We start from the raw sequence: 21,401 nt of genomic DNA on the forward strand, positions 1-21,401 counted from the left end.
TACCCAGAAGATGCTCTAGCACACAACAAGAAAATTTGCTCAACCATGTTCACAGCAGCCTTATTCATAATAGCCAGAACATGGAAACAGCCTAAGTGTCCCTCAGTAGAAGAGTGGATAAAGAAACTGTGGTACATATACACTATGAAATACTACTCAGCTATTAAAAACAAGGAATTCCCGAAATTTGTGGATAAATGGATTGAGCTAGAAATGATCATAATGAGTGAGTTAACCCAGAAGCAGAAAGAATCAAATGATATATACTCAGTTATAGCTGCATACTAGCCCAAGGGGCATGTCCCACGAAAGCCTTCACTTACCAGGAAACTGGGACAGAGGGGAAGGCATCCTATTGGGACTCTAAATGAGAGACGCATGGGAGAATAGCAAAATAAAAGGATACAGATGGTCCTAGAAATCTACAAGTAGAACAATGTGATAGGCAGATTTGGGCCCAGGGGTCCCGCTCAAACTAAGGCACCAGCCAAGGACAATACAGGAGGTAAACTTTAAACCCCTTCCCAGATCTAGCCAATGGTCAGAATATTCTCCACAGTTGAGTGGAGAGTGTGATACGACTTTCTCACGTACTCTGGTGCCTCACATTTGACCATGTCCCCTGGAGGGGGAGACCTGGTGGCACTCAGAGGAAGGACAGCAAGTAGCCAAGAAGAGACTTGATACCCTATGAGAATATATAGGGGGACGTAATCCCCCTCAGGAACAGTCATAGGGGAGGGGAATAATGGGAAAATGGGGGGGGGGAGGAATGGGAGGATACAAGGGATGGGATAAACATTGAGATGTAACAAGAATAAATTAATAAAAAAAAAAAAAAAAAAAAAGAAAGAGTGCTACACTACTCAAATCTAATCAAATCCTTTCCATAATATACTTACCAAAAAGACAAGCATTTTGAGGTACTAAATGTAGTGACTGTCATTTTCAGATAGGAGATAATATTTCTAAACATTATGTGTATTGTTGTACTTCTTTATAGGAAAATTAAAATGAAAAACATAAAGTCAAGACTTTTTGTAATTTTTATCATCATGTTTCATTACAAATCTGTTAAAATTTAATTATGTAAAACTTATATGTTGAGAAGGAAATAATCTATTTTCTGTTAGTGCTAGTTCTTTTATGCAGCCATCTTTGCTCAGCATGTCATAAGATCTAGAAAGGGTCTCTAAGCTCTCCTTAAAAGATTCTATTGCTGGAGAGATGGCTCAGAGGTTAAGAGCACCCTCTGTTCTTCCGAAGGTCCGGAGTTCAATTCCCAGCAACCACATGGTGGCTTACAACCGCCTGTAATGAGATCTGGTGTCTTCTTGTGGTGGGCAGGCACACATGTGGGCAGAATAATGTGTAAATAATAAATAAATCTTGAAAAAAAGATTCCATTGCAAGGTTCATGATCCTTAACTACATTTTTTAACAGCTTGTTGACTTCAGAACATTTACACGTTTTTCCTTAACATATGATAATTTATTTAGTATTTCTGCCTAGGCTCTCCAGAATTATCTCACTACGAAAACAGTAGAAACCAATTAGGAAGCTGGATAGCAAGAGACACACTTAATTAACTCTGTAGAAAATATTGTAAAAGTTCCCTTAGTATAATGATTGTGACCAACCTGAAATTTATATTTGATCTGTGTTTATTTCCAACAAAATAACTTAATTAGTATGAATGCTTTCACCTACAGGGCTATGTGCTATCCCCTCTATCTTGAAAGGTATCACTATATTGTCAGTATACATAAACTGGCAAAAAAGTAAGACAATAACCCCAAATGGAGTAAGTGTTGGGAATAGACACATAGAGCTAGTTTAATCATCACATTACAAAGGAAAGATAATAAATCAGTTAAGTAAAACTTGATTTTTGTTACATTTCCATATGAGAACATTCACAGTAGGAAAAGAAATTCACAAGATTCTTCTAACAATCAACGATATTGATGCTGATGAGAAGTGCTGTGAAATGTTCTCTGGACATAACATAGTTGTCTTATTCAAACTCACAGCAGCTGGGGCTACTCACACAAGACCTACTTACGATCAATATTGAGGAGCAATTGACAGTGAATATTTGCAGGGAGAGAGAAAACCACTTGTGTTCTCAGGGTGAGTATAGTCAAAGGTAGATTTCTCATGACATACAGACAGCACTAATTAGACTTACTGGTACAAAACACAAAAAATAAGACATGAAGTTGAATACAAGACTGGGGTATGCAGCGAGTTGAAGGAGGGCAATAGGAGATAGATGTGACAATATTTCATTTAATAGATACATGAATTTGCAAAGCATAAAATATATGATAATAAAAAGAACAACACTGTCTGTGGTAGAAGCAAGGACATTTTGCCCAGTGGCTGTTTGCCACATTTGAAGCCATCTCCACAAGGAGGTTCTTTGATGCTCATCATCTTCTTTCAGGTAGGCTGAATGTTGCCAGGAGTTAACCCGTCTTATTGTCAACGAATCTTAAAATAATAAAAATATTTATAAATGCCATATTCTGTATGTCTCTGAGGTTGTTGTTATCTATTTTACCTTATCATTCTATAGAATCATCTATCTGTTACACCTAAGATGTATATTCTTGTGATAAAATTGATTAGTAATTGATATGACCATGATTTGATCAACTAACAATTAACTTGTATAACTTATTTATCCTAAATAGCCTGCAATAGCATTTACAAAGTATTGGAAGTAAACTTTGTACTATAATTGAGTTATGTGGATACAAAAGCACATATTGGGGTAGAAATATATATAATGTGTGTGAAGAAGAATCTTACATTTGAATTCTATGTCCTCATTTCTACCACACACAGAATTCTGCCTAAAAATGGGAAAGCTTGGATGCAGGCAGGGATGAAGGCCAACCTCTGCCAATACAGGGTAAGCAAGTCCTCAATAGTTCCTTCCTCACAAATATGTCTGTCAGATATATTGGGCCAGAAGGCTGAAGAAGATGCTCCAACGTTATAGAGAGTTTTCGGTGATTGCTCAGGTAGCAAACTGTCTCTGTCATCCTCTCATTTGGGAAGATACTAACCTGTACCCTCTGTGTACTCAGATAATTAATTTTATTCCTTTTCAAATTTCTGATGGGGTGGAAGGCCAGATACTTTAGTTTTACAATTAAGCTTAATTGTTTATGGACTAAGATATTTTTAGATCTAGATAGATGTTTTAAGTTGATAATGATGAGATATGATAGATATTGATTTGTATTCAGAATTTTAGACTCACCAAGTTAGGAAAGATGTTTTCTTCAAGGCTGTCAAATACAAATAGCCAAAACACTAAGAATGTAACATGTATATAATTCCTTACTGTTTCATGGTTTTTCTTGCTGTAGGTAGTTTATTGTATATGTATAATAATACAAATGCACATGTAAAAATAAAAAAATAATAAAGAACAATACTGTTGTGCCATTTCTTGTACTTATTTTTCCTACTTAATAATAGGTATAAGGGCTAGAAACCTTGGGTAGCAAATAAGGAAGGATGATGTGAATTAGAAAAGAAAAGTGGTAAACTAGGCTTTCCTCCATAAATTCAGGCTTTTTATCAAGATCATTCTACAGTTGGAAGGGAATAGTTTTTATTATTATAGTGGATTTAATTTAATGTCACCATAATTTTGACTAAGGGCATTTATTTTTATAATAAGAAACTATTTGTTATGATCTAAGAAGGAAAGAAAACCTCTCAGAAATGAGTGAGTTTCTTTTCAGAAGTACATAAAGAATAAAACTATAAGGCAGGTTTGAATGAGCAAGGAAAACTGATGTGGCAAAATGGTAACATATCCATTTTGTGTCTGTGTTTTCACTTGTGAATTTGTTAAATGAAAGTTTTAACACTAATACTTAATATCTGTATTTTTCCCTTAAAAGATATTTATTTTTAATTTTATTTAATTTTAATGTATCCTCATCAATAAATTAGGGTTTGTAGGAGTGATGACAAATGACACTCATGAAAAATTACCCATGATCTCTGCGTATAAATAAATCAATGATAGGTGGACAATAGAAATCAAAACAGTTGGGTGTGGTGCAAAAATATCTCTAGCTTCAATCACAAAGTAAAATAAGAAACTTTTCAGAGCTAACCAGAAAGGATCAAAGTCCATACTGTCAAGATTGACATGGTTTGGAAAGTTTTATGTGCCCAGTGAGAGATAGTACAACAGATGTAAAGATCCATAGCTTACAGTAGAGAACACCACAGAACTGGCATTGTACATTCAGTAATAAATACTTTAAGTAACAAAAATACAAGAGGAAAGCAAATGTTGCACATGACAGCAAAAAGGTAAACACTCTTCTTGGCTACTAGAATAGGAGAAAGAAAGCATCTTTAAAAAGACCTCTACCCAGTGAGCATCTTGGTAATACTAATCTTCTCTAAACAGAATGCTCTGGAAACAGAATGATCATCAGAGAACTTTATGTTGACAACTACCTTGCTGAGTACCTCTAGAAAGTGGGGAAGAAACTTTTAGTCAAAGGCACAGAACATTCAATGTTGATGAAATCTAGTCAGAGGCAGGGTCTGCAGTGAAGCACAAACACAGATTCCAAATATTAGACCAACACAAGGAAGTACCACTAAGGAAACTGCCACCCAAAATCTGATGACAGAGCACTTGCCAGAAGTATGACTAGCATCCATAAATGGGTAAGGGAAATATTGTTTAGAATCTTGAACATGCAGAAGACCACAATTCTTTACTGAAGTCTTTCTGTATCTCCTTTCATTACATATCTGTTAACATATTTAGCCAATTTTAAGCTAGGTTTTCACATACTTTGGTTGAAATTCTATTTTTCTTTTATTTATTTCATTATTATTTTATATCTTTATTTTATTTTTTTGTTTTTTAATTATGATTTTATTAATTTATTCAGATTACAACTCAATTGTTATCCCATCACCTGTATCCTCCCTGCAGCTTTCACCCTATTCCCCTCTCCTAGGTCTAAGACCAAAGGGGACTTCCTCCCCCACTGTATGGTCATATGAATTTTAGATAATATCCTGTGACAACTATAGGCTTTCCCATATATCTCCTCTAAAACCTTATCTCTCCTAACTTCTCTTTTGAAGAGTAAAGATTTATTTTATTTTTAAAGGCCCAATTTGTTGATATTTTCTTTTATATATTTTGATGATCTCTTATTGGATTTTAACAAGACTAACATAAATCTAAGATGTATACAAGTGAATTTTGCGTAAGATTAGAGGCAACAAAAAAGAGATCTTAAAATAATTAAATTTGTTCTTTATCATTTTCCATATAATTGTATAAAATGCATTCTAATTATTCTTAATTTTGTCTCTGTTAATCCCTTTCATGTAAAACTCCCTTTTCTACGTTCATGATCTCTTGTTTTGATTTAACTGAGGGCATCTGTGTGAGCATGGGTTTGGGCTATATGTAATAATTTATGTTAGTGATGTTTGTATGCAATTGTTTTAGAAGTATACTATATGGCTTCAGATATTTGTAATCTATATTTAACTGATATTTTACTATTTCTTCATAAATTAAAGAGCCTTGGAGTCAGGAAGAAGATTCGACTACTAAAGGTGCTTATCCTGGTAGTTTTAGTTTCTTCCCTGGAAACCACCCAGAGATAGAAGGAGAGAAGGAATTGAACAAACATCTCCTCTAGGTTTCACATACATGACCCTTGAGATACTTCTCTGTGACTTTTTCCCGAATTGACTTCATCCTTGATTCATCTCCCTTACGATTGCAGACCTGCTAAGATCAATTTATTCCTCTAGTCATTTCTCCTCTACAAGGGAGAAGAGAAATTGTTTATTCATCTGAGTAGTAAGGACCAGACAGAGCTCATATGGCCATATTAGGTCAGATTTTGGCACATCACCTATAGCAGTCTTTGGAAAATAGTATTTCATAAACTGTTATTATATATGTTAGAAAGCTTCCCATATTTAAAAATAATTGTTCATTTTGAGGGTGAATATCTGTTATTAATTGAATTTGTAAACGATGGCTCCAAAAACCTCCAGAAAGATCTATTTATTACATTGTTGTTATTTCTCCCTTACATTTGGTAGTACACTATACTTCATTCAAGTATAATATGGAGTTTAATGTTTAGTCTAATGTCTTACATTTTAAAATGTATGACATTTATACAAATCAGGAATTTTGAGGTTCTTGTTTTTGTTTGGTTGGATGGTTAGTTTTGCAGTACTGGGAATTAAATCTAGGCTGTTGTATACGCTAGACAAGTTCTCTATTACTTACCATTGGTATCACGGTTAAAATGATCTTATATAATATATAGCAGATTTGCATTTATTGATATGCAGATTAAATGACAGGAAATTATATTATGTATGTGTGGATTTCATTATCATTATATTATAATGGAAAATTTTACATCTGAAATGAATATAGACTTAATCAAAATTGTCAAAGATGTTTCTGCTTACAAGAATAAGCACTAATTTTTGTTAAGTATTGAAAGGAAATGAGTATCCATTTACAAGAGCAGGGAAATTATTGCCATGTTAACCTTAGCTCCTAGTCATGAAAACTCTGCAGCTAAAAATGAAAAATACAATTTCAAGGTTATTGGCTAATAAGAGCAATGAACCAGTAAACAAACGTATGGCTGTCAAATTACGCTATCAGTCTGTTCCCATCAGACTGTATTTAATAACAGATTATTTTCATCTATGTTAACACATAGATAATCACTATTTAAGGCATTATTTAAGGCATTAGCTGAACAAGTGATGTATAGATTTTGTATAAGGTTAATTTTAAGGGGTATATTAAAAATTCCAAAGCTGCCATTTGTTTTATTTAATGTTTGCCACGCAACTGTTTTATGTCCTGGAAAACAGATTGTAGCCATTTCATTACTGCCCTTGGATGAGCACTGTCAATATTATTAGATCAACAAATAATTCATTGGAATATGTTAAGTGAAAAAGTATGTTAAAAAGTTACAAAAGATAACAAAATATAATAGTGTTGTCTTGGAAGAAGGTGCCAATGATTTATATTTATACTCCTACCTTTGAGTTATACTTCTGCTGAGTCTCCACTGTCCCTAAATTTAATGGACAATTTTAATCTTTGAGATGAGAAAATACTTTTTAAACTATAAATCACGGAAATGAAATAAAGGCATCCATGTGTATGTTGCTTCCAACAACCAAATCTTTATCAGTAGTAATGATAAATGTACCTTAAATGTTATCACCACTTTACATTTCATAATCTGACTGCTACTAGCATCAATATTATTCATCATATAGTATAGATAAGAATCAGTAATAAAATACCTTAAACTCATACAGAAATGGAAATTTATATCTATATCTATATATAAATACATATGTCATATAATTTACAAGATAGAGAGATGATGAATAGAAATACAGAAAGATAATGGATAGATAGATAGATAGATAGATAGATAGACAGTTAGATGTTATAAAGTTCTAACCTTTGAACCTAAGTCTTTGTGTGTCACACTAACTGCTATTTTCACTCAATCACAGTGATTTCATAGCATGTCTTCTTTAAATACACTGAATAGCTCTTGTGACTAATGTGCATTGTTGAAATTTAGGCCTAATCATTTTAGAGGGTAAAATATTTAATGAATTCCTCTGAATAATTGAATTTCCCCTAGGATATTTGACATTTTTTCAGAAATCAGATTAGAACCCTATTGGTAAATATTATATCATGCCCTCACAATTAATTTCTAGTTATTCTTCATCATTGCAGCATATATTTATATACTTTAGCATTAATATTTGTTATTTTAATTTTTTTCTGCTATTTGCTACTGGCTCAACTAGATGTTATGCAACTAAATAATAGGCAACTCATTTCTTTTGTTAGTTACAAAACTCTACTACCCAATAGAATTCATGGTTATGTGGTCAAGGGAAGGCAATGTGCTAATATACACGGGAAAGCAACCAGGATACAGGAACTAAAACATAACATGAGAGGAATTCTATTTACTGTTTTGTATCTGTGGCTTGCTCAGGTACCTTTCTTATATATAGCAGACCAAAAAGTGGCATTGCATACAGTGGCTTATGCCTTCCCACATTAATAATTATTCATGAAAATGTCAATGCAGACATATTTACTTATCATTCAGATGGAGGCATTTTTCTCAAGTGACATTTTTTCCCCTCTTCTGAGATAACCATAGTTTGTGTCAAGTTGGGAAATATAGATAACCAGCACAAATTGATACTCTCTTCTATTCCTTCTGTTACTTTAAGTTAAAAGGTTAAAGATCAAATGAGAGGGATAAATAATATCCCAGAGTGTACAGGTGTTCACTCAATAGTGGGCATTAAAAATTTAAAAACTAATCATCAGTGATGCCTTTGTTGATGATTTAGCTGTAGGCTAATTACATTTTCTCATGATTGATGACTTTTAAAAATCTGCCATAGCAGAAAGCTTACTTTCACTTTTTCACTGGACCAATCTTGCCACTTCACACACAGATAATTATCCAAAGGAAGTTCATTAAAAAGTAAAGCAGATTCACAGCAAAGATCACCTTCAATATTTGAATAGAAAATTTTATATCTTAAAAGTGCCTCTTCTGATATTGACTGCTTGCCAGATCTTTCCAGAAGGTTCAATCTCTCTGATTGTAATGGATCTCTGAAATGTTGAAAGTGACATTATCCCAAATCTGAGAGTGATAAAGATAGACCAGTGTCACAGGGATTCATCTGATCATATGCAGAAGTCCACCTCTATTAGAACTTAACTATAAATGTTATTTGATCCTAGGGATAATATCTTCATATAATGAAAATGACAAAAATATGATGGCTATTAAACTTTGGTGTTCATTGGAATACAACTTTAGTGGTTTTAGTAGTGGATCTGCTTCCCTGAATAGTTTTAAAGAATTAGGACTGGACTGAAGTCTTTCTAGCCTTGTCTAAGAGAGTAAGTCTGTAATCTACAGCTGTTCTGTGTCTGTTTGTATATAAACACAGTGCGTGTTTATAATAGTCAAATGGGGACAATTCTCAAATGTTTCCTTCCCTGCCTTTAAGTATGTAGATAATATTCTTCAAGTCTGTGAGCCACTAAAAATCCTCCCACTGATTTAAGTGTTTAATGTACAAAACAGTGTACCATGGAAAGCAAGAATAGTGAGAACCTTGCCAGTCTTCAATTGTCCCGTCTTAAAATGTTCCTTTTAAATGTACCAACCAATTTTAAGTAATTAATGGGTTTGACCATGGCAAATGATTTCCAAAATCCTTCCCTGTACAGGCAGATGTGTTTGGGTAAGTAGCCAAGGAGCTAATAATACACCTGCAAAATTGTTCCTTAGGTGGCTATACATTGTTTTCATCCTTTCTTTCCAAACAGCAGGTATTTCATGAATAGCATTTGAAAAGAAAGTAATTTCTACTGTTTAAAAACAAAACTAAATCTCCCTTTTTTTAAAAAAAAAAAAAAAAGGCCTTTCTGTTTTGTATGTGTTCACTAATATACCCCCTTGGTCAGCATTATTTCTTTCTAGAGAAAGTACTATGTGGTCAGCTGTATGTATGTATGTGTGTGTGTGTATATATATATATATATATGTATGTATGTATGTATGTATGTATGTATGTATGTATGTATGTATTATCCAATAAACCTCTAGGTAAATACTACAAAGATTAAGACATAAATTGACTTTAAAATTCACCAATGAAGCCCTTCTCTGCCCCTGTGAGTCATATTCTCTTACAAAAACCATAGGCACTCTTGCTTTTTTCCTGAAGGATTTTGATACCAAATCTGCAAAGTTTCCCCAGATATTTTATTCTCCAAAGGAGCTTGCATACTATCATAATAACAAGAACTTATAAATATGTGTGCACCATTTCTTTTTGTAGAATATCGCCCAAATTACACCTGTACTGTATGATTTGAATAAATTTTGCATTACAGATTGACATAAAGTACTATATAATCAAATCGTCTCCAAAATGGACACACACAAAAACACACTCATTTGTATTCAAAAGATGCTTCTATCTACAAAGGCTTCTTGTTTTAAATACAAAAACAGCTGAGTAGAATAATGTGTAATTCTTTATTAGATAAGTCATTTTCTAAGAATCATTCCTAATTTCTCATCCCAACTACCCCACTGGGTAATGGTAGGTTCCAAGATAATGAATAGAAAAATAAAGTAAGTTTCCTAATGAAACTATAGGAGGAGACCACATCTTAGATCATCACTGAAGTCAACAATCCTCAGTACCCACAAGGACAAATTTTAAGTCACCTTGATTTTTTCTAAATGCCAATCAAAATCAAACTACAAAATCTATGCTTTATGTTCTTTATTATGAAATTAAAACAACCAGCTATGGCCTGATCAACTGAAACAGCTGTAGTTACATCAATGAGATATATTCATCTACTCATCGAAACAGGAAAGTTTCTTTTCTTCTTTTTTTGCTTCATAATCTGTTCTGAAACTCCTGCATGTACACATTCTTACCAGTTTTAAGGACAAGGTTTCCTAGTTTATAAACATTTCTTTTTCTATCAGGATCTCAACATAACAATGACAAGATTAATAAAGAAGTGCAATTATATATAGAACATCAAGTGCTGCATTAGGTAATTTTGAGCAGTAATCCGCTACATATAGCAGTTCCTGAGACCGAAGATAGAAGATTGCTGCTCAAACACACTCTAGTTTCTGTCTATAAATGCACAAAGTCTGCTCACATAAAGAAAGTGAAAGATCTAACATTTACAGTTCTTAACTAGGTCCAATTCTCTAAGTTTATTATTCTGCAGGGCAAATAGTTGCATGTCATTGAGAGACTAATGGTGCAAACTATAAAATTCAAACTCATTGAAAATCTATTATATCATTCTCAATATAACATAGTACCCTGAGGATCTCAAAGCTAGCCTTCCTACAAAATGCACTAAAATTTGGCCATTCTGTCCCTATTTAGAATAGAAATAATCAATATTGAAATTAACGTCGATAATTTCCTGTTTGTTTTTACTTTATTTCCTTTACCTGATATATCTTTGATTTGGATTTTTACTATAAAAACAGAACTTGACATTCAGTCAACCTGCTTTGATGGATAAAGGAAGCACTTGCCTCATGAATGCTTCCTATTTTGAAGTAGTTCAATTGCCTGTGGTAAATGTGAAATATAAAACCAATGTCACCTTGTTCTTTTAATACCCAGTGGCTCTGTGCTGAGGACCAAACCAAATAAATGTTCAACAGCCATTTCCAGGGAACTCAGCAAAACCAACATGTTGGTTAAAATTAATCATCAGTGAAGTTGTTGTTTTCTTCAAATCTTGTTGCCTCTAGCTGGGAATTAGGTAACAATTCCTCATTCAGGTAAAGACAATTAAATGTCTCCAGTGAAAGGGTTTAGTAGTAGATAAATGTCAAGGCTGTGTATCTATATTACCTGGACTCAAATAACATCTTTTATTTCTGTATCTGACATCATATCAATGTCTATCAGAGATGTCTGACATAAGGAGGAAGAAGGATAGAGGAAGCTGGAGGGGTCAAGGACACCACAAGCATACCTACAGAGGAAACTAACCTGAGCCATGGTGTCTCACAAAGACTGAACCATCAACAAGGGAGCATGTATGCACTGGTCCTAAGCCCCCTGCACATATGTAGTAGATGCACAGCTTGGTCATCTTGTGGGTCCCTTAATATTGGGAGTAAGGGCTAACTCTAACTCTGCTGCCTGCCTTTCTCCTAGATGGATTGCCCAGTCTGGCTTCAGTTGAAGAGATGTGTTTAGTCTTGCTGTGACTTAAGGCGCCAGGGTGAGTTGGTAACATTGGGAGCCTCCCATTCTCTGAGAAAGAAAGGGGGAATGGGGGAAGGAAGCATGAGATGAGACTGAGAAGAGAGCAGGGAGGAGCTGGGATGAGGTTGTAGAGTGATTAAATAAATAAATAAATAAATAAATAAATCAGAAACAATGGCCACCAATATATTGTCAGAAGGCCTGTAAACAAAGAAAGTAAGAAGCCCAATATAAACACAAAAGTGGATAGGGGAAAGTCCACAGGCCTCAGCCCTACACAAAGAAAGAACTAGAGGCAACTAAGGAATGTTGAGAATGGGAAGAGCATAACAATTAGTTATCCAATACCAAATAATCAACTCTGAAAATATAGTCATACAAGTAGTATTACACAGACTGAGCAGGTTATATTTAGGAATGCATATGAATATATATATATATATATGTGTGTGTGTGTGTGTGTGTGTGTGTGTGTGTGTGTGTAACACCAATTGGTAATAAATAATCCATGAATATGAAAAGGAACAAAGAAAGGTAGATGGGATTTTTGGATGGAGCAATGAAAAGGAGGAATGATTTAATTATAATATAATTTCAAAAATGAAACAACAAAATTAAGTATTTCTTTCTAGATATACCTGTGCGACATCTACTAGTCTGCTTGCCCCAAAAGCAACCATATTTTTGTTTAATTTGACAAGAATCTAAAATAAAGTCCCAATAAGATTCTCTTGATAAATAGAAACGTGAGAAATTACTGTCCTAAACCAGTTGCTTTATTAACTACTTCATACAGATAGGTATAAATATTTTGAGCATTGGAAATCAAGGGTAGAGATATAATTTTGTAATACCGAATTTGCCTATTTGCTGAGTTCTATCCATAATATTTGTATTGAGCAGCTCACAAATAGAGTTGAACTAGAAAACTCTTTGTCAAACTCTTGTTGGGAAGAGTCAACTTGTCACATCTGTACCTGTCTCACCAATGAAAACAGATATGTTGGTGACCCCAAGATGAATAGCTTTGGCAATGGTTATGCGAAAGTTTTGCCTATATTCTGTGGTTATATCAAAGATTTTGCCCTGATTTTTAGTATGTGAACATTGGACCAACTTGGGATGAACTCTATCCAGGAAAGTGTCTGAGGACTGTTAAAAGAAAATATATAAATATTTTAGAACCCACTTGAATATGAATGAAAATATTTTTTAATAAATTGAATGTAGTTCAACATAAGGGATGAGGCTATGACCAGGATGTAAAGTGAATAAACAAAGAAAAAATGGACCCTCTTTAAAAGAGACATTTATTTAATTATTATTAGTCCAAGGAGTAGCCAAAATATAATGGTTAATTTTCTATGCTACCAATCAATTTATTTGCTCTGGGGTCAATGTCAAATTTTGGCAATAGATTCTTAAAACATTTAAATGAGAAAAAGAAAAAACAAGCTATACAATTTCTTATAAAGCTCTATACTTTATAAAATAAATACCCTATGCCAAAAAACTATATTCATTTACCCATATCTCCAAATATTTCCCTCATTTTATTTCCTATATGGACATGTAGATTTAATAGCAGAGTCAAAGCTTGAGCAGCTTCTGTTGTTCATGTTCTGTGTAGATTAATAATTTCTAACATTTCTTCTCTATGCAATGTACCAGCAAGTGTTTGCAACTCTGTGTTCTTAATGCACCTTGACATTAATTTCTAATGCTCAAAATATCTGTATCAATCACTTACATTTCATATTGTGTGCAAGAATGTGGACATGGAGTCTCATCAAAAGGAGGTTTATATTATAATGAATACAACAAATAAAAATCAAGGAAAATGACTTATCCTTATAATGTAAATCTACCAAATCTCCATATGCTATTTTACCTTTTCCCCCTACTGCTACAATTTCTGTTCTGTCCACCAGAATGAAATTGTATCAAAATGGTAGATGTTTTATATGAAGTGGGTTCTTCAGATCTTCTTTTTCTTCTATCTACTTTTGTAGTTTATCCTGCGTAGAGATATGCTGAGATAGATAAAAATAAAAAAATTAGATCCAAATGCTTCACAGTAGCACAGCCTCTCTCTGTAGATAGTATATTTTTTTAATAAAAATATTTTTATTCAGAAGGGCTTGTAATACATTTTAGAGGGAATTATATCTGTTTGGTTATTCTGTCCCAAAGAACAGCCTTGCATGTGGGGTATAAGATTAGACAAATGCATTTAAGTAAATGTGTTCTTGCCTATTAATGACACCACTGTGAAACTTTGACACATTTCAGATAAGTCCCCATGGGGATAGATTTGCCAAGTTGAGAAAATTACAAATTGCTGCTGATTTTTAAAATAAGTGACAAGAAAAGCCTTCAGTAAACTCTCTCATCATTCTTGTTTATGTTCTTTGCCATTTCTCCAAAAGTTAAAAAATGAGAAGAATAGAGCTGAGTGCTTTCTGTTATTCTTGTGTTAGGTGTCTTAAAATGGAGTAGGGTAACAAGAGATTAACATGTCAACCCAGTCATCAATTTTTAGAATTCTATTCGTCTAAATACCTAAAGATATTACCACAGATTTGTTGTAAAGGCTGGGGATTATCTATAGAATTTTCCCATAATTTGATGTCATTAAAATTATCCCTCTTGAGAGGCAATAGGGAGATTTTATTCAAAGTGGGCTATTATAATGGGGTTTTATAGTAGACAGAGATTATTCTTAGTCCCTTAGGCCTTTTTATTACTGTGGAATTTAAAAGAAAATCCAAAAAAAGTACTCTATTTACTTCTTCTGTACTATTATCTGTGTAAATTGGAAGGGCTTTTTTTTTCATTCTCAGAATGAGACTTAAGGTGTGGTCCATGCTAGGCAAGTGCTTTATAAATAGTTTTAGTGATATAAAAATTATAGCATAATAAAATATTAAAATGTGAATATAAGACAAAGAATAAAATTTTATACATTAACAAAACACAAAATTGTTACTAGCCACACAAATAAGAGGACAGTCTCTCTATGTACATGCACATTGAGTTATTTGCTTTCTACAATTATTTTACTCATTATCCATAAATCCTTTTTTGTAACTTTATCCAGCATTGCTATATGTTCTATGACTATATACACTAGAATTTGAGACAGATTGCTATAAGTACCTGAAAATTCTCTGTAAATTTTTTGGATTGTCTATTTCTTCCTAACAAGAAAACAAATGTGGGAAATAGTTTTTAGTGCGTGTCTGTAGTTCAGAGCTACAGATCAACCTTTGGAAAATTCTACAATGAAAATAATTAAAAATACATATATTTGGCTTACATTTTAGGGAAATATTTGAAAACATCAACACCATGTGTATAATCCTGAGATAGAGTATGGCACAAATGCATGAAATGTGCTGACAACATGACTGAATGAGGAAAAATTTTTAATTTACATTTTACTTCTTGAGTTTTAACTAGGAGCATATGAAAGACATTTCTAAAGAAACTATGCTAGCATTATCCCACCATCTTCAAAGCATCTATTTTTCAAAGGTTTACTTACAATATGAACTGAAAAAATTGACTTTTTTTTGGATTATATAAATTACTCAATGAGATGTGGGCTTGGGCATAGTCATTTGGACCTTAGGTGACTTTATAGCATTCTTGGAATCCTGACTCTGACGTTTCTATCCTTGTCCTTACCTTTTAGTCTTGCTTTCTTATAGGAACTCATTGGGCCCAGGGTAGCAAATGTGGTTTGTCATTTTTAAAAATATGTAACTGCTTCTAAATATGTTTCCAATTTTTAACTACTGAGGCAAGATTTGTGGTGATTCTGGGCAGGGCAGAAGAAACATTGCCAATCAAGCAGACCTGTCCTGATTTCTAGGAGCTCTCGAGTTTTGTCCCCTTAGAGATTCCTCTTTCAGGTTTACAGCTCCCTCTGTTGGGAAAAGTTGGTCAAATCCAGAATATGTGCAATCACATTACCATTTCTTAACCCATAGTGACATTCTGCCAAGCAAAAGTTCTATATGAATTTTTTTAATAGTAGTGGTCTCAGACACTTTCCAGGCTTCCTCTGGTAGAGTCCCAGAGTCTTTGCCATTATTTTTGCAAAGTTCTTAGAGTAGGAGATTTAGAGCACTGTCAAATACCCCACTAAAAATTTATCTTTACATATTCTTCCACAGAAATTATGGTACTCTTGCAAATGAGACTCCTGATGACATGCATGACTATCTCAGAGTTCTTGAGATGTATATGAATAGCAATTCTCATAATTTTTGATCTATCAATCATAATTATAAACTGTCCCTCCCTACAAACTGGTACAGTCAAAGATTAATTTGCTTTTAAAGTATGCAAAAAATTGTAAGAAATTTATTGATCTAGTTCAGAGCTTACATGCACACACACACAGAGACACACACAGGCTCAATGATAGAGTTTATCAAGCAATAATTCTTGCATTTTATCATTAGCACCAATAAAATGAGTAAATCACTCAACAATGAACATAATATGCAGTTATAAAATAAGAGGCTAGTCTCCAAGTGAGCAGTGAGGAAGGCTTTGAGGCCACTTGGCCAAAATGTGAGAGCTATGCATTGTTTCATTAAAAGGTATAAGGAAAATGGTAGAATATATAGTTTAATATAATGTACTTTTTATTAAATAAGCATTGCATTAGTTGTATCATGGCATTTCCAAATCTTTAATTTTAATGTGTAGTCTTCAATATATAGCTGACCTTCAAAGTTCCAAGAAACATTCTACCATATTTTGAAGAAATTCATGTTCAATAATAAATTAGATCATATTATAGACACAGTATATCACACTCCTAAGGTCTTGTGTAGAAAAAGTCCATTAGATATCTGCTAATGAACTTCTAAAATCTCTGGAAATAAAAAAAAAATGTATCCTTTTATCTCACAGCTTAATTAGATCTCCTCTACAATGTGCTTATTAGGTACATAACACTTAGCAGTTTTCATTAACTTTATGCCAATGTTTTAGGTGTCATATATGCCCTTTCTTCAAAGACAGTAAACTAGAGTCAGTACAAAGTTTATAAAGTGCAGTCTAATATGTGCAACATTTTCTTCTAAAACATATCCTAATTCATATTTTGAGACTTCATTCCCTCTGCTGTGTCAGTAATTTGTGCAAGATGATTCAAGTAAAATCAATGATTTTCTCAGAGAAATTGTTCTTTCTCTATATGGCTTGTATTCATCCCAGAGTTGGATCAAAACTCTGAAGACTCAGTGTTATTGAGAAGATGTAACTGCTTTTTTTATCAATCAAATGGATTTATCTGAATATTTAGACAAATTATGTATTTACACACATTTCAAGGCTTATAGAATGAAAGGGCAATTTAAAAAACACTTGAGATGCTGGAGAGATGGCTCAGTGCTTAGGAGTGTGGACTGTTCTTGTAGAGGACCGGAATCCAGTACCCAGTATCTATATCAGGCAGCTGTAACTCCAGCTCCAAGGGATCCAAGGCCGTCTTCTGCTTTTTTATTCTTGTCAGATATTCATGCTAGTATCTGCTGAAATGCATAGACTATCTAGGTAATGATGCATGCAGAACACTACATCCTTCCCTACACAGTTTTGCTATTCCTTATCACTGTATCTTCCACTCATGGGAAACAGGAAATTTGCGATATCCTTTTTCTTTCTGAATGGGCCTCAGGAAATTACTTAAATTGTTTCAGAGTATCTGTCTTAGACATATTATCATTAGACACACCATTTCCATGCAATTAACCACATTGCATGAGAAAAAAAAATCATGATCACCTTGTATTATAGCCTGAAAAGTTAAAGCATTAGCCCTTTGTTCTATCTTATCCCACAGCTACGTAGACTTCTTTTTCATTTACTTTTACCAAGGACATAGCTTGGACAAAAGAATTCTTGGAATCAAGTCTCAAATGTAACACCTGATTTTCTCCCTTGCTTCTTATATTCTTCCATTCTCTCCAGTTCAGAGATTCTCTCATTTCCTTTAGTGAGAGGTAAACTGCTTATGCATCATTATGCATTCTTCTCAATCAATTTTTTATAGCTTTGGCTTGTGATTGTTAATGCATGGGCTTTTGAAAGTTATCTCTCTAACCTACTTCTCAGCCACTATTTCCAAAGTAGACTTCAAACTGATAATTTTCTCACCATTTCTCTTATAAACCTTATGTCCTGAGGCAATGAATGCCAAGAACTCTTTTGAAATTGAGTGAGCCTTCAGGGAAATGGATATTCTCAGAAATTAAAAGGCTTATTGATAATATCTCTAAATCTTATATTGTAAAAATAAACCACACTGTAATATAAGTATGGCCATAAGCCATAGGAAGAATACCTAGAATACTAAAGAAGAACAACAATTTTTGATTGAATCATCAAAAGCTTGTAAAACTACACAGTTACTCTTAAACTGTTTACTGATTAATAATATTGCCCTTCTCTGTGCACCTGAGTGGGAAGCGACCCACTCTAGAGAATATGTTAAGTATACTGTCTTCCACAAGTCAATGGATTGCTGCTAGTTTATTAATGAAAAAAGTATAAATTAAGCAGGAGATGTATATTGTGAAATACCAATCAGAAGAAACAAAGGATTGAGTTCCTTCTTACCCATGATTTCAGTTACATAGGATCACCTTCAACAGAAAATAAGATGAATGTGATAAAATGAGAGAGAACACACGAATATCATATAGAAGTATTACATAATACTTCTAGTTGTCTGTTGTATTAACAGTTGTCCTTGATAATCTCTTACTGCACCTAAGCTATGAATCAAATGTCATTCTAGATATATCAATATAAGGAAAAATATCTTTATATACAAGAAATGTGTGGAAGTGGTTTCAGACATCCACATATGCTCTTGGAATATATTCCTTTGAGAGTGATGCTGTAAATTGTTTTTGTAGTTCCTGGATTTTTTTGTTTTGTTTTGTTTTGGTTGGGACACAGGGAATTTAGAAATTAAATCCAGATTTCTTTTAATATTTAAAATTTACTGCCTTCTTGCAGCACTCGATAGAGTGAGACCTGAGCAATATATAGTTGAGCTTGCCCTGATGGTAAAGGCACAGGTGAGTCAGACCCAAGGGTGTGAGAGCAAGAGAGCTGGCCCAGTCTCTTACAGGTTGCAGCACTTTGGAGAGTGGGCCCTAAACCTTCACTTGCAGCAATCTGAAGCAAGACCTTGAGTCAGGTGCAGGTGAACTGGCCCAGAGGTCATGAGAACAGGATAACATACTGTTCCTCCTGTTGATGGCATCACTGGGTGGCATAACCAGGCCAGTGTTTGTGAGCTCGCCATGGTAGCACAAACAAAGGAGAGCTGGCAGGGTGATCAGCTCATCTACCACCCAGGCCCAGGTCCAGGGCTCTGAATTGGCCCACTACAAATTCTATACATTGCAAATGGTTGTGATGCATGAAAAGACTAATCCTGCTGATCCAAAGCAGCAGGATGTCCATATCACCATAGGACAATAACAGGATAACCAGGAGGCTAATAGATGAGGATCCAATATTGATGCTATTACAGAATCCAATGGTCTCAAACCAGACCAATGACTCATTGCAATGAGCATTTGCATTTGCAGACAGAGGGCTATATTGTGTGACACACTGTGACATACTACAGCTAACACATTGAGATGTTTTATACATTTTTGTTGTTATTGTTGGTGTGTGTGTGTGTTTGTGTGTGTGTGTGTGTGTGTGTGTGTGTGTGTTATTTGGAGGAGAAGGGCAGGTATGAGGGGACGGAGAGATGAGCAAGACTGGGTGGGGTGATGTGAAACTCACAAAGAATCAATAAAAGGTTAAAAAACATTTATATTAACAGGACACAAAGACTCGTGCCTGTGACCCAGCACAGGGGAAGGAAGAGACAGGCAGATCTCTGTGAGTTCGAGGACAGATTGGTCTACAAAGGAAATCCAAAACAGCAATGACTATGTAGAGAAACTGTCTTGAAATAAAACAATAACAACAACAAAAAACCCAAACCAAAAATATTCATATTTTTAAAAAAAACAAATTTACTGCCTTTTAAATTTTTATAGCTTTAAAGTATTTTCATTTTGTGTTTATTATTTGCATATTCTATATATGTATACAATGTTTTGACCAACTCTATCCTCCACTTCTTCCCCTCCACTTGCTCCCATAATACTCTACCACTTCTCCCTCCCAACTACATACACTTTTTTTCTTTATAATGCACTGAGTTGATTTAGTACTGACAATATGTGAGTGCATGAAGGGTCATCCACTGTAGCATGGTCAACTTATCAGAAGTTACATGCCTGATGAAAAGCTGACTCTTCCAACCCAAGTATCCATCAACTACCAATAGTTCCTCGTCTATGGGCAAGACTCCTCTATATCTCCTGCTCGAATTTGGTTGGCTTGAGTCTGTGAAGACCTTCAGCATGGACAAGGACTGCTTCCTATTTGTTCTTATGTGCCATGCCTTATAATGTCTGGGAAATAATATTTTGCATCTGTGTTTCACAACCTCTGGCTTTTATAGTTATTCTTTTTATGTTTTATTTCCTTCCATTTGTTGTACATACTTACTGAAACGTACTTTGACTTATTGGCATATAAGAATGTCACCAACACTAAAGGATTCTTTTTCTTGTTCTCATATTAAGTTCCACAACAATTCATTCCACACTACCTTGGAAATTACCACTGTAGTGGTCACATTGCTCCATTATGGTGATACCACAACATCTACAGTGTCTTTTTTCTCATTATCTGTCTTTAAATTACTATCAATATGGTTCCTTATTAACTTATTCTCAATATGTATGCTATATTTGATGCCATTAACTCTGCATCACCTACCCTCAGAAGCTTCCTTGCTACACAGAGAAGCTTAGTACCACATTTCTTAGAAATGTCTTTCCCTTGTTTATCTGGCTGAAATTTACCAATAAATTATCTTCACATTTTGGAAAACAGAAAATTGAGAACAACCATTACTCTCTGAAAGTAACCTTAGTGGGCAGAGATGACCTTGAAAGGAACTGCCAGAATTACTTAAGAACTGTCTGCATATATCCTTGGTTTTTGCAGCAGCTTTGAGTAACACTACAGTATCAGTAAAGTATGCATGTATCTCTGTGCATTGGTAGCATTGTTCAAGACAAGAAGAGAGAAGGTGTTGAAATATTTATATATTAACAAAATAGTCGAATAGTATTACATTGTATAAATGTACCACAGTTTCTTTATCTATTCTTCAGGGGAGAGACATCTAGGTGGACATTTGCTCAACTATATTCACAACAGTTTTATTTGTAATGGCCAGAATATGGAAACAACCCAAATGTCCATCAACTGAAGAATGGATAAAGAAACTGTGGTACATTTACACAATGGAATACTATTTGGCTATCAAAAACAAGGGAATCATGAAATCCACAGGCAAATGGATGGATCTGGAAAAGATCATCTGGAGTGAAGTAACCCAGAACCA

This window comes from Acomys russatus, chromosome X (assembly GCF_903995435.1).
Source record: "Acomys russatus chromosome X, mAcoRus1.1, whole genome shotgun sequence".
NCBI classification, from domain to species: domain Eukaryota; kingdom Metazoa; phylum Chordata; class Mammalia; order Rodentia; family Muridae; genus Acomys; species Acomys russatus.